Source organism: Balaenoptera acutorostrata, unplaced genomic scaffold (genome assembly GCF_949987535.1).
Source record: "Balaenoptera acutorostrata unplaced genomic scaffold, mBalAcu1.1 scaffold_735, whole genome shotgun sequence".
Lineage (NCBI taxonomy): Eukaryota > Metazoa > Chordata > Mammalia > Artiodactyla > Balaenopteridae > Balaenoptera > Balaenoptera acutorostrata.
Genome location: NW_026646207.1, coordinates 133040 through 144287, shown reverse-complemented (window position 1 = coordinate 144287; position 11248 = coordinate 133040). Strand labels below are relative to the sequence as shown.

Genomic DNA, 11248 nt, shown 5'->3' with positions numbered 1-11248 from the left:
CCTGTGCAGGGAGACAGCCTAACATAAAATGTGCCTAACAACAAATATATTGACTTCTTCCTAAAAATCTCCAGTTCATGTAACCAAGGGGTTTATACCTTCTCCTTTAAAAGTGATATTCCTGGGACTTCCCTGGTGGTCCAGTGGTGAAGACTCTGCGCTTCCAATGCTAGCAGGCGTGGGTTCAATCCCTGGCTGGGGAGCTAAGATCCCACATGCTGCGCAGCCAAAGAAATGTTTTTCGAAAGTTATATTCCTGTATTATTGAATTTAGTGGTTTAGATTTTGTTTTAACGTTAAGAAGATGACAGTTTCTTTACCAGGAACAAACAAAACATAATGTAAAAATAGTTTCCCAGAAACGATGTCCATCATTCTCTTCTTCCCTTTCTCCCGCAGACTGGTGTTTCATCTTGACGAGTTCTCTGTCAGTCCGTAGGAAAGCTGTCTGGCTTGGAGGTTGCAATCCCAGGGAATTTTTCATCAGCGGGGAAGTCTCCATCACTACAGAGGAATCAAGGGAGAAGTCAGTCCCTGGGAAGTGAGATGCTCCCCCTAAACACCAACACAGCAGTCGTGTACCTTTCAAGGGGTTCAGGGGCAAGATGGGCAAGGCATTTCTGCTAACTCTTCTTAAGGATCATGGACAGTGCCCTATGCTACGAGGTAAGCGGTGACTGTTGTAATTCTTACTGGTGATCATTTCCTGTCACTGATTCTTGGCTTTCTTTGTATTTCATAGGACTGTTGTAAGTCCAATACAAAATGAGTCTTATTTTTAAAACACACTGAAATGTTTTACAAAGCCTAGCATTCTCATCTAGAGTCCTTTCAATTCTCCCCACTTTCCTGAGAGGCTACGAACACTTCACACCATGAACTAGGAGAGGGGGTAGAGCCCTTTCTGATGAAATATATCAACAAAGACAGAGTCTTAGCCTGCTTGCTCTCTGGACAGGCTCTCGGACCACAAGGTCTTAAATCCTGGTATAAATGAAGGAAGTGAGGACAGTTCAACTGGCACTCTCACAACAAGAGTTCTGAAACACCTTCCAAAGAGACTGTAGCAGTAGATGAGGGAAGGGAGTGCCACAGTGTGGTATAGTACAGGGGGAGTGATCGGCTACAGCAGTGAAAAATGTGGTACCTATTGGTGTGCTCTCGGGGTTCTTGTACATGTAGCATAGATGACCTTTACAGTGGCCCTCCCACCTTCCCTCCTGCATTAGGTGTTCTTTTTTTTTTTTTTAATTTATGTTTATTTATTTATTTATTGTTTGAACTTATTTATTCTACGTATTTATTTTTTTGGCTGCACTGGGTCTTCATTGCTGTGCACGGGCTTTCTCTAGTTATGGCTAGCGGGGGCTACTCTTGGTTGCGGTGTGCGGGCTTCTCATCGCGGTGGCTTCTCTTGTAGCGGAGCATGGGCTGTCGGCGCGTGGGCTTCGGTAGTTGAGGCTCACGGGCTCTAGAATGCAGGCTCAGTCGTTGTGGCACATGCGCTTAGTTGCTGCACGGCATGTGGGATCTTCCCAGACCAGGGCTCGAACCCGTGTCCCCTGCATTGGCAGGCGCCACCAGGGAAGCCCTAGGTGTTCTTCTATAGAGTCTAAAAACAGAGAGCACTGAGAGAAGGTAGTGGTTATTAAAGGCTCAGGATCTAAATTCTACCTGTCTCTACACCACTTCCCAGCTGTCGATTTGACCCCACTTTTGAACGCCGACCTCATTCTTCAACTTTCTCTGCCGTTTGTATACTCACCTTGAAAACTTGTTTCTGTGATGCGTTGAGCAGACACAGGGTGGCAGACTGCAGAGGTGGAAGCTGGTGGTCGGATATTTGTGGGCTGAATCTCCTTTAGTCCCATTCCCATTTCTGGTTGCACAGAGGCCCTACTTCCTGTGTGTGACGCAGAGCCATAGGATTGCGGGCCGGAGCCAAGTTCTCCATACAGTAAAGACCCCAGTGTGCCTTGGTTATAGTAGTCTACCTGGCTTCCTTCCCGGTAGGGAAGTGACAGGCGGCTATGCCCCTGATTTGTTCGTGGGCCTCCTGATCCAGCAGTTCCCTTGGCTCTGCCCCTGTCGTCAGCTGCCCCTAGGATAACTGTGAGCCCTTGCCACTTCTCTGGTAGATTTCCCTATTCCCCCACTATAATCACACCTGAATAAGGCAACTCAGACCTTTCAGAGATGTGTCCTGAACCTCTTGTTTTCTGAAATACCTATCTGGTGGTTGTGAGACTGAAGGCCAACGTCCCCAAGAGACTTTTTCTATTTCTCCTAGTAAAGCTAGACTCATCTTCTGTCCCCTTCAACTCTCCTCAAATTGTGTTCTTTCAACCCAGACCTCTGACCCTGCTTTTTACTTCTGCCATTTCATCCTCACTCCTGCTTCCTTTCCTAAATCCATACCTCTCTGTTGGCCTTCCTAGGCCTGGGCCAAGTTCCTTCCTCTTTCCTCAGTGTTTACCCCTTTCCTTCATTCTCCCATCCAACTTTCAGTCCTTCCTTTCTCACGCCCCAGTTAGCAGCATCTCAAAATTCTTAAGGTTTATTACTCATCTAGTCATTGTATTCCATTTACTTATTCAGTTCTATACCTATCTTACCTATGTATGGAAGAACAGCTGGTAGCCAAGGTGGCACCAAGAATCCCAGCAGCTCTCACTTGACGTATCCGTAGTAGTCAGCAATTTCCATTTGTTTTTCCCTCTCGGTGAGAAATGGCAGCTTCCCCGAAGAGGTGTATCTGGCAGCATTCTCCCGTTGTTGTTGAGCCCGCCTCTTCATGGCCTCTCGCTCTGGCCTCTGCTCTTGTTCGATGGGCTTTGACATGACTGGCTCAGGCACATTGGGTTCCCTCCATGGAACTCGTTGCTTGCTGAAGTCTTGGAGTAGAAATTGGGTTTGGAGCTTGGGTGGGGACTGGCGCTTAGTCCCAGCAGGGGGAACAGGCTCGCGCTGGAGAGAAGCGCCAGATGAAGTTTGGTAGGGTGCAGGCCTAGGAGCAGCGGACTGAGGGACACGGGGCTGGGTATGGTTGGTCCAAGCCGGTTGGGTTGGGTTGGTCACAGTTGGCTGAGCTGGTTTGGCGGGACCTGGCAAAGAGGCAGGAGCTGGCTGGGATGAATTGACTGCAGCAGGTTGAGCTGAGTCAGTAGAACCAGGCTGGGCACGGTAAGCCCCAGCAGGCCGACGTGAGGCCAGAGACTGTGGCCTCCGAGGAGCGGGTCGAGCTTGAGGCTTGTCCCAGGCAGAAAAAGGCAGAGGTATCAACTTGACCTTCCCAGGAGGAGGCCGCTCATACTGGGATGGAGAGGGACACTCTGTTTCAGCACTGCTGTCTGGTTTCTGGGCTTGGACCTGCGTTTTCTCAGGACTCTTCCCCTCACGTGGGGTATGCCGCCATGGCTGGATAGCTGGGGGTGGCTGGGGGTCTTTGGGGTTGCTTGCATTTCCCAAGAGCCGACAGGAAGAGAGCCCAGTTTTCGTCTCATTCTTCCTCCCCAGCGCATGAAGGACCTTCACAGACTCCAGCATGCGCACGCCAAGGGAGGTTCGAGGCTTTTGCAAGCTCTCTTGGAGAAGCTCAGTTTGGTGTTCCTTTCGCTTCGTGTTGGGGATTGCTGGCTTCTCTTCTGCCTTGACTTTGTTCCCTGACTGCTTGTTCTCTTCAGCCTTGTTTCTTCCTCTGGTCCTTTTGGTCTTTTCCTGCCCGTGGCTCTTAGTTTTGCTGACCTTTCTGGATGCAGCTTTCTGAGGTTTGCCTTGCGAGTGCTTGGCCGTGTTCACAGGAGCCCTGTCACTGACTGCAGCATTGCATAGAACCACTTCTCCCCCTAACAGGCACTCTGGATTCTTTGGCTGGCTTTTGGCCTTGGGAGCACCACTGATAGGCTCAGAGGCTTTCTGTTTGTTCTTCCTGGGTTGATCAGAGGGAACCTTTACGACACTTGGCTTTTCCTGCACCTGATTCACCTTAATGGCTCTGGTGTCTTTAGCTTTGATCACGTTGGGACCTTGGGATTGACCAAGATCTTTCAAAGAATTAAAGAGCTGGGGAAGGTGACTATCCTCCGCCAGTGTAGTCATGTCTGCAAAACCACTGCTAGGTTCAGTCCCGTTTTCAAGTGTCCCTAGGTCCTGACGACTGCGGCTGTTCTCTCTCAGATCAGCATTTTCAGAACCAGGCTGCTCCTCTTGGCTGAGGGGATCGGTGCAGGCCAGCGGCTGGTGAATATCAGGGATTCCTAAAGGGCGTAGTGGAGGATCTTGGTTCTCTGTTGGGATCTGGTAGGCATCCAGAGGCTTTGAAAGCTTGGTTTTGATATCATCCACGTTCTTACTCTCTGTTTGTCCCTGGCTTGGAGCTGGAGGCAGGGCCAGGAGACGACTGGCACTCTGGACTGGAGCTGTCACTGAAATGTCCCCAAGTTCAGACGGTGGGTTACTCTCAAGTATGTGACTGTTTCTGGTACTGCAGGACTTGGGGAGTTGTTGAGTTTGTGTCACACAAAACGTCTGGCTTGGAGGTCGCAATCCCAGGGAATTGTTCATCAGCGGGGAAGTCTCCGTCACTACAAAGGGATCAAGGGAGAAGTCAGTCCCTGGGAAGTGAGATGCTCCCCCTAAACACCAACACAGCAGTCATGTACCTTTCAAGGGGTTCAGGGGCAAGATGGGCAAGGCATTTCTACTAACTCTTCTTAAGGACCCTGGACAGTGCCCTATGCTACGAGGTAAGCGGTGACTGTTGTAATTCTTACTGGTGATCATTTCCTGTCACTGATTCTTGGATTTCTTTGTATTTCATAGGACTGTTGTAAGTCCAATACAAAATGAGTCTTATTTTTAAAACACACTGAAATGTTTTACAAAGCCTAGCATTCTCATCTAGAGTCCTTTCAATTCTCCCCACTTTCCCGAGAGGCTACGAACACTTCACACCATGAACTAGGAGAGGGGGTAGAGCCCTTTCTGATGAAATGTATCAACAAAGACAGAGTCTCAGCCTGCTTGCTCTCTGGACAGGATCTCAGACCACAAGGTCTTAAATCCTGGTATAAATGAAGGAAGTGAGGACAGTTCAACTGGCACTCTCACAACGAGAGTTCTGAAACACCTTCCAAAGAGCCTATAGCAGTAGATGAGGGAAGGGAGTGCTACAGTGTGGTAGTACAGGGGGAATGATCGGCTACAGCAGTGAAAAATGTGGTACCTATTGGTGTGCTCTCGGGGTTCTTGTACATGTAGCATAGATGACCTTTACAGTGTCCCTCCCACCTTCCCACCTGCATTAGGTTTTTTTTTTTTTTTTAATTTATGTTTATTTATTTATTGTTTGAACTTATTTGTTCTACGTATTTATTTTTTTGGCCGCACTGGGTCTTCATCGCTGTGCACGGGCTTTCTCTAGTTGGCGGCTAGCGGGGGCTGCTCTTGGTTGCGGTGTGCGGGCTTCTCATCGCGGTGGCGTCTGTTGCTGCGGAGCATGGGCTGCAGGCGCGTGGGCTTCGGTAGTTGCGGCTCACGGGCTCTAGAATGCAGGCTCAGTCGTTGTGGCACATGGGCTTAGTTGCTCCACGGCATGTGGGATCTTCCCAGACCAGGGCTCGAACCCGTGTCCCCCGCATTGCATTGACAGGCGGATTCTTCACCACGGCGCCACCAGGGAAGCCCTAGGTGTTCTTCTATAGAGTCTCAAAACAGAGGGCACTGAGCGAAGGTAGTGGTTATTAAAGGCTCGGGATCTAAATTCTACCTGTCTCTACACCACTTCCCAGCTGTCGATTTGACCCCACTTTTGAACGCCGACCTCATTCTTCAACTTTCTCTGCCGTTTGTATACTCACCTTGAAAACTTGTTTCTGTGATGCGTTGAGCAGACACAGGGTGGCAGATTGCAGAGGTGGAAGCTGGTGGTCGGATATTTGTGGGCTCGATCTCCTTCAGTCCCATTCCCATTTCTGGTTGCACAGAGGCCCTACTTCCTGTGTGTGACGCAGAGCCATAGGATTGCGGGCAGGAGCCAAGTTCTCCATACAGTAAAGACCCCAGTGTGCCTTGGTTATAGTAATCTACCTGGCTTCCTTCCTGGTAGGGAGGTGACAGGCGGCTATGCCCCTGATTTGGAATCTGAGATGGTGTTCCCTGAGCAAGGCTGGCAGAAAGCGATGGATATAGAGGGACCATGTTATTGGCGTCTGAAGTTTTATCATAGTGGGCTGCCATAAACATGGAGGAAGCAACTGTGTGCCGGTCAGTGAGTGCCAGAGTAAAGTCTCCGGGTGAAGAAGAATTCTTTTCAGTGCTTCGTGTGATGTCCCACTGAAGAACACCTGGATAGGAAGGAGCTGAAGTGGAGATCTGGCTGTGGTCAGTAACTCCAGATAACGTAGTCGTGCTAGAATGTTGGTAAAGGTAGGCACTACCCGTGAGTGTCTGGAAAGAGGTACCAGTAGCTGATGGCGAACTGACGGCAGGGGCAGAGACTCTGGAGAAGTTGCAGACACTTCGTGTTAGGGAAGTTGCATTGCTCATCACAGGAAGAGAATGCTGCAGAGATTTCAGAGTTCCAAGTAGAGATGGATTTTGGAAATTTTCTGTAAGAACAAGAGGGTCATGAAAAACTCAGGGAGGTTGAGAAATTCTCAGTCCGTTTGAGGAACAGCATTATCTTAAGGTTCTTGCTATCAGGACACCTCTACTATCAATACTTGCTGAGAAACCCAAAATCAGACAGTTAATGATGGCTGTAAGGACTGAGCAGTTTTCCACTCTTCTGTATTAACTGCCTGTGCTCCCATCTTGGGCACAGATGGGCAGAAGAGCCAAGTGGTATGGTTCAGACATTGTTCTCTAGGCTGGAAGCAACCTTCTCCCTGCCCTGTCTTTCCCTTCAGCCTGCACTCGTATTGACTTCTATGCTACTTCCTAGACTGGAAGCATTTTAGAACTAGGAGGCCCTTAGAGAACTTCGATTTTCTCAGTCTCATTTCGTGAGTAAGGAAACTGAGGCTCAGAGAGGTCGGGTTGACTTGTTCAAGTTCTCTCATTATGTTAGTATCATTACCAGGTTCCAGAACCTACGTATCCTGACTTCCTTGCCAGGACTCTACTCTGAGCATGATACTGCCAGAAAGCAGGAGAAATAGAACTTACAATATAGGCATTTTTTTGGTCCATTAGAAAACAGTACGGCTATTACCATTGTCGTCTTCAGTGTCTCCCTTTGCTTGTACAGTTCCCATGCTATTACCTAGAGGACGTATAGCTCAGTCCAACTGGTGAATTGTGAAAGAGTCATTTTTGCCCTCTTCAAGCCTGGTTTCTCATCCTACCTCAAAATGATTACCCGAAAGTGGATATCTTAAGTGCTTTTGGAAAGAGAAAAGTTATCTGATGACTTCGGATTACTCATCTATAAAGTGGTTATAACACCACCACCAATAATAATAGCAGTAATAATTAATAGATGAATAAGCTGATATATTGCATCTGATTTATATGGAGGAAGATACAATAAGTTCTAGAAAGACAAAGAAAAATCATGACAAGCACATTACATAACGAAAAAGGAATCCATAGATATTAATGAAAACTGGGGTATGTGGCAAGTATCAAAGCCTAATGAATTTACTAACAAATGACATTCTGTACCATCCATGCAATATTAGGAAAGTGAATGTTGCCCGCTCTATTTTAGTGAATGCTATTAACCAAAACACACGATAGAGGTGATAGAGGTGAATGAATTCCTAGCCAATGCATACAGACAGAGACGGTATATCAGTAAACAATGCCTAACAAGCAACAGAATGCAATAAATGTGAATGTATAGGTAGCCACAACATATATAGACAAGTATTGCAATGAAAAGCGGTACGAAGCAGACAGCAAAATAATAAGGGTAAAAGAGTTTCATGATTGTGCTCATTCATATTTTTACCCAGCAAGTAACAGGTATTCAGCCTAGGAGAAATATATATTTCAATGAATATAACTTATATAATAAGCAGAAAGGAAGCTTAAAAAGTATCAGGAAGGTTTTTGTATTTATCCTAGAACTTAGATTAGAATTATCTTCAACATCCAGGAAGATGACATCCCAAAACCTCAAAAAACCATCATCCCTAGAATCCAACGAAAAAAGATTTTCAAATGTAAGAAAATCCAAAGGACTCCACCACATTGTTTTCGATAAATGTGGATGTTTGTTTTTTTTTTTCTTTTGCCGCGCCGCGTGGCCCTGGCCGTGAAAGCACCGAGTCCTAAGCACTGGACCGCCAGGGAATTCCCTAAATGGGGAATTAGAGATGTGGGGCTTGACTTTTTCTTTTTCTCCTTCGGTAGCTAAGATCTACAAGCGAACGATGGCTGTTGATCAATGTGCTCTCTGTGTTAGGAAGGAAATAACTGTGAAAATGAAAAGCAGCCTTGCCTTAGAACCTACATATCACACAAAGGAAATAGTCCTTCTGATTCAATTTAGAAGATGCCACTTAAAATGTTTAATTGGGAAAATGTCTACCTAGTTTAAAAATTAGAAAGAATAAAACACTGAAAATCAGCCCCCTAGATAACCACTTTGGTTTCTTGTTTATAGGAAGCATCATTTCTAAAACATATTTCTAAAATGTTTATATTCAAAACTGTCAAGTGCCAACTGTATTCAGAGAGGCAATAAAAGAAAGAAAACGGAGTATGACTTTTCTGATAAGCTGCCTTTCCTGGTGATCCCCTGTTCTGGCCTGACTTTCCTTCTTAGTCTGTTAATGTAAGGATTTGCTACCATCAACTTTGTTTTGCCCTGCTCTGAGCAGATTTCCCTCTGTGCTGTTTCTGCTTTAATTTAAAATCTTTGGTTCCCATCAGCATTCCATTGCAAACTACGTTTTTCTTGAGAGCCCCTCTATGCTTTCCCTCTTGATTCTTATATTTTTTTTCCCATCTCTTGGTTCCTGTTGGCCTGTGCTAATGAAAACAATCCTCAACTTCCTTACGTTTGACTCTGTGCCTCCCTATATAGCCCAGTACTCTCCATCCTCTCTCCCTATTCTCTCTTTTCAGCTGGTCGCAGTACTAGTGGAGGGAGACCATTAGAGATGAAACATCTTGGTATATATTGCTAGTTTTCTATGTCACCTGGCTTTTCTATGTTTCTGTTGAAACCCTCTTGAGAAGTCTCTGATTTCATTTTCTCCATGGGTACCCTTTAAGGCTCAATACTGGAAAGGAAGGGGATCAGAGTGATCAACCCAATGTGGTATCCTAACGTAACAGATAAGGAAAGCAGCAGGCTTTGTGAGACAGTCAGCGATTCGTCCAAAGTCACACAGATAGTAAACGTCCAAGTCAAAACTGAAGTTAGGTCTCCAGACTTGTAGTTCAATACTTTCCCTCATCATTCCCTGCTATGTTGAATCTCCTACTCAATTTAGGGGCCAAAGAAATCGAACGCAAAACTTTCCAAAGTGTCTTTTCTTACCTGACATGGTCAGAGAAGAGGAACCATCAACTGCAGGTACAAGGGCTGAGGAGACAACACTAGAGGATGTCTGAGTGGCTGCAGCTGAACGGCGCACGTGTCCAGTCCAGAGGTCACTGGTTACTGGTCCAAACAGCTCCACGGAAACCCCAAGACTCTACCAAGTGGTAGTAGGTTTGGTAGGAGAGTGATGTCACAAAGCAGGCAGTTGGAAGGTATGAGCTAGCCAATAGGGAGGTCCGATCCCCAAGAGGAAGGCGGGGTTGGGTGAAGAGAGTGTAGGAGAGCTAAAACAACACCTACATTTCTGAGCTCTGGGGAGGAAATCCTAGAAGACAGACTTACCTCCCCCAGGCTCTTCCATTAGGGAAATCATTGCAACATTTCTTACAGACGTTCATTAATATAATGAACTAACAGTTGCTTATATTCTACAGAGTATTCTATTTTATGTATCATATACTTAGAGCTATAGAGATCTTAACTTAATTAATATCCTTAGGAAGGAAAGTGCCATCTAGTTTGAACTATTAACAGTTGTTCTGAAATCATATGTGTCTAATGAGTGAACTGATAGCAGCTTTCAAGGAGCAAAAGTAGGGATGAAGAAGCTCTTTTTGTAGCTTGGTTCAAGAGTAGGGTGAAGTTTGTTGAGTGTACCTTGTGGAGAATGTTGTGGTCCAAGGCTCTTCTCTTCGAGTTTCTTCTCCTTGACTCCTGCCTTCCTTGGGCTGGGCTAGGCTGGGGGCCAGGTTGGACTTGCGACTTAGCATTTCTCTTCCGCTTTCTTCTTCTTTTTTTTTTTTTTTTTTCCTTCCATTATGGGCATTGCTTCTAGGACAAGCCTTGATCTTGCATTGGATGTTACTTCCTGTCAACTTCCAGCAGCAGGAGTCTTCTTTTCAGTGCTTGATGCTTCACGAAATCGACTCTGCCCGTTGGCAGCAAATACCAGAGAGCTAGGAGACAGAGCTGGTTGCAGACCTTTCCTCTTCCAGCCTTTGGTTGCAATTCTTTGGCCCATAATTTGCTAGCTCTAGTTCCTTGGGCCACACAGGTATCCTGCCATCCAGCTCTTTTTCTATGTGAGAGACGTTCTGAACACTGTCCCTTTTTCTTTGCACAGAAGTATATACAGTGTGGCAGTTACTGTAATCTCCTCCCCCTTGCAAACAGCCACTCTCGAATCTTGGACCTCTAGGACTCTCTGTCTTGCATGCTTGGGTGCAAGGCCAAGCAAAATGAAGAGGAGAATAATTAGAGAAAGAGGAGGACATTGGTGGAGAATTGGGAGCAGGTAAGGTGAAAGGGCACAGGAGAAAAGAGATGCATGGAGGTTTTTTGGTTTCTGTGGGAAACAAGTTGACACACTTGGGCCTCATTTTGTATTCACAGAACAGAGAGTTAACGATATAAGTAGCTAGAGAGTGGAGCAACTGCCACGAAGTCTGTACACTGAAGAGAACAGTCTCACATCTAGTTTTCATTTTGTTTTATGTCATAGTACCTTATTGATAGCATTCACTGGTGTGTTTGTAGAACACAGATGTGTTCAAATGCTCTGGTTTTGTCTGCATGGTTATTTCCTTGTCCTATTTGTAAGGAATCCAACATTGTAAGACATATTGCATGTTTTTCTCTTGACGATCGTTGACCTTGAAGCGTCATGAACTAAGTTGAGCTGTTGGATTTTGTGGAGAAACTTTCAAAAGGGTCTGTGAAAAAGGCATTGTGGTGAGTCGCATTATGCACCCG

At 46.1% G+C, this 11248-nt stretch overlaps 1 protein-coding gene across 2 annotated transcripts in view; it reads left to right on the top strand.

Annotated features, from left to right (window-relative positions):
• Positions 1–427: 427 nt before the first annotated feature.
• Positions 428–11248, top strand: part of LOC130706853 (uncharacterized) — a 140563-nt gene continuing 129742 nt past the window's right edge. Inside the window, exon 1 of one of the 2 annotated variants that reach the window (XM_057539520.1) lies at positions 428–666. The gene's annotated coding sequence lies outside the window, so the exon portion shown is untranslated. Of the gene's footprint in view, positions 667–4614; positions 4746–11248 lie in introns of those variants that run through there. The other variant, XM_057539521.1, reaches the window with a different exon arrangement.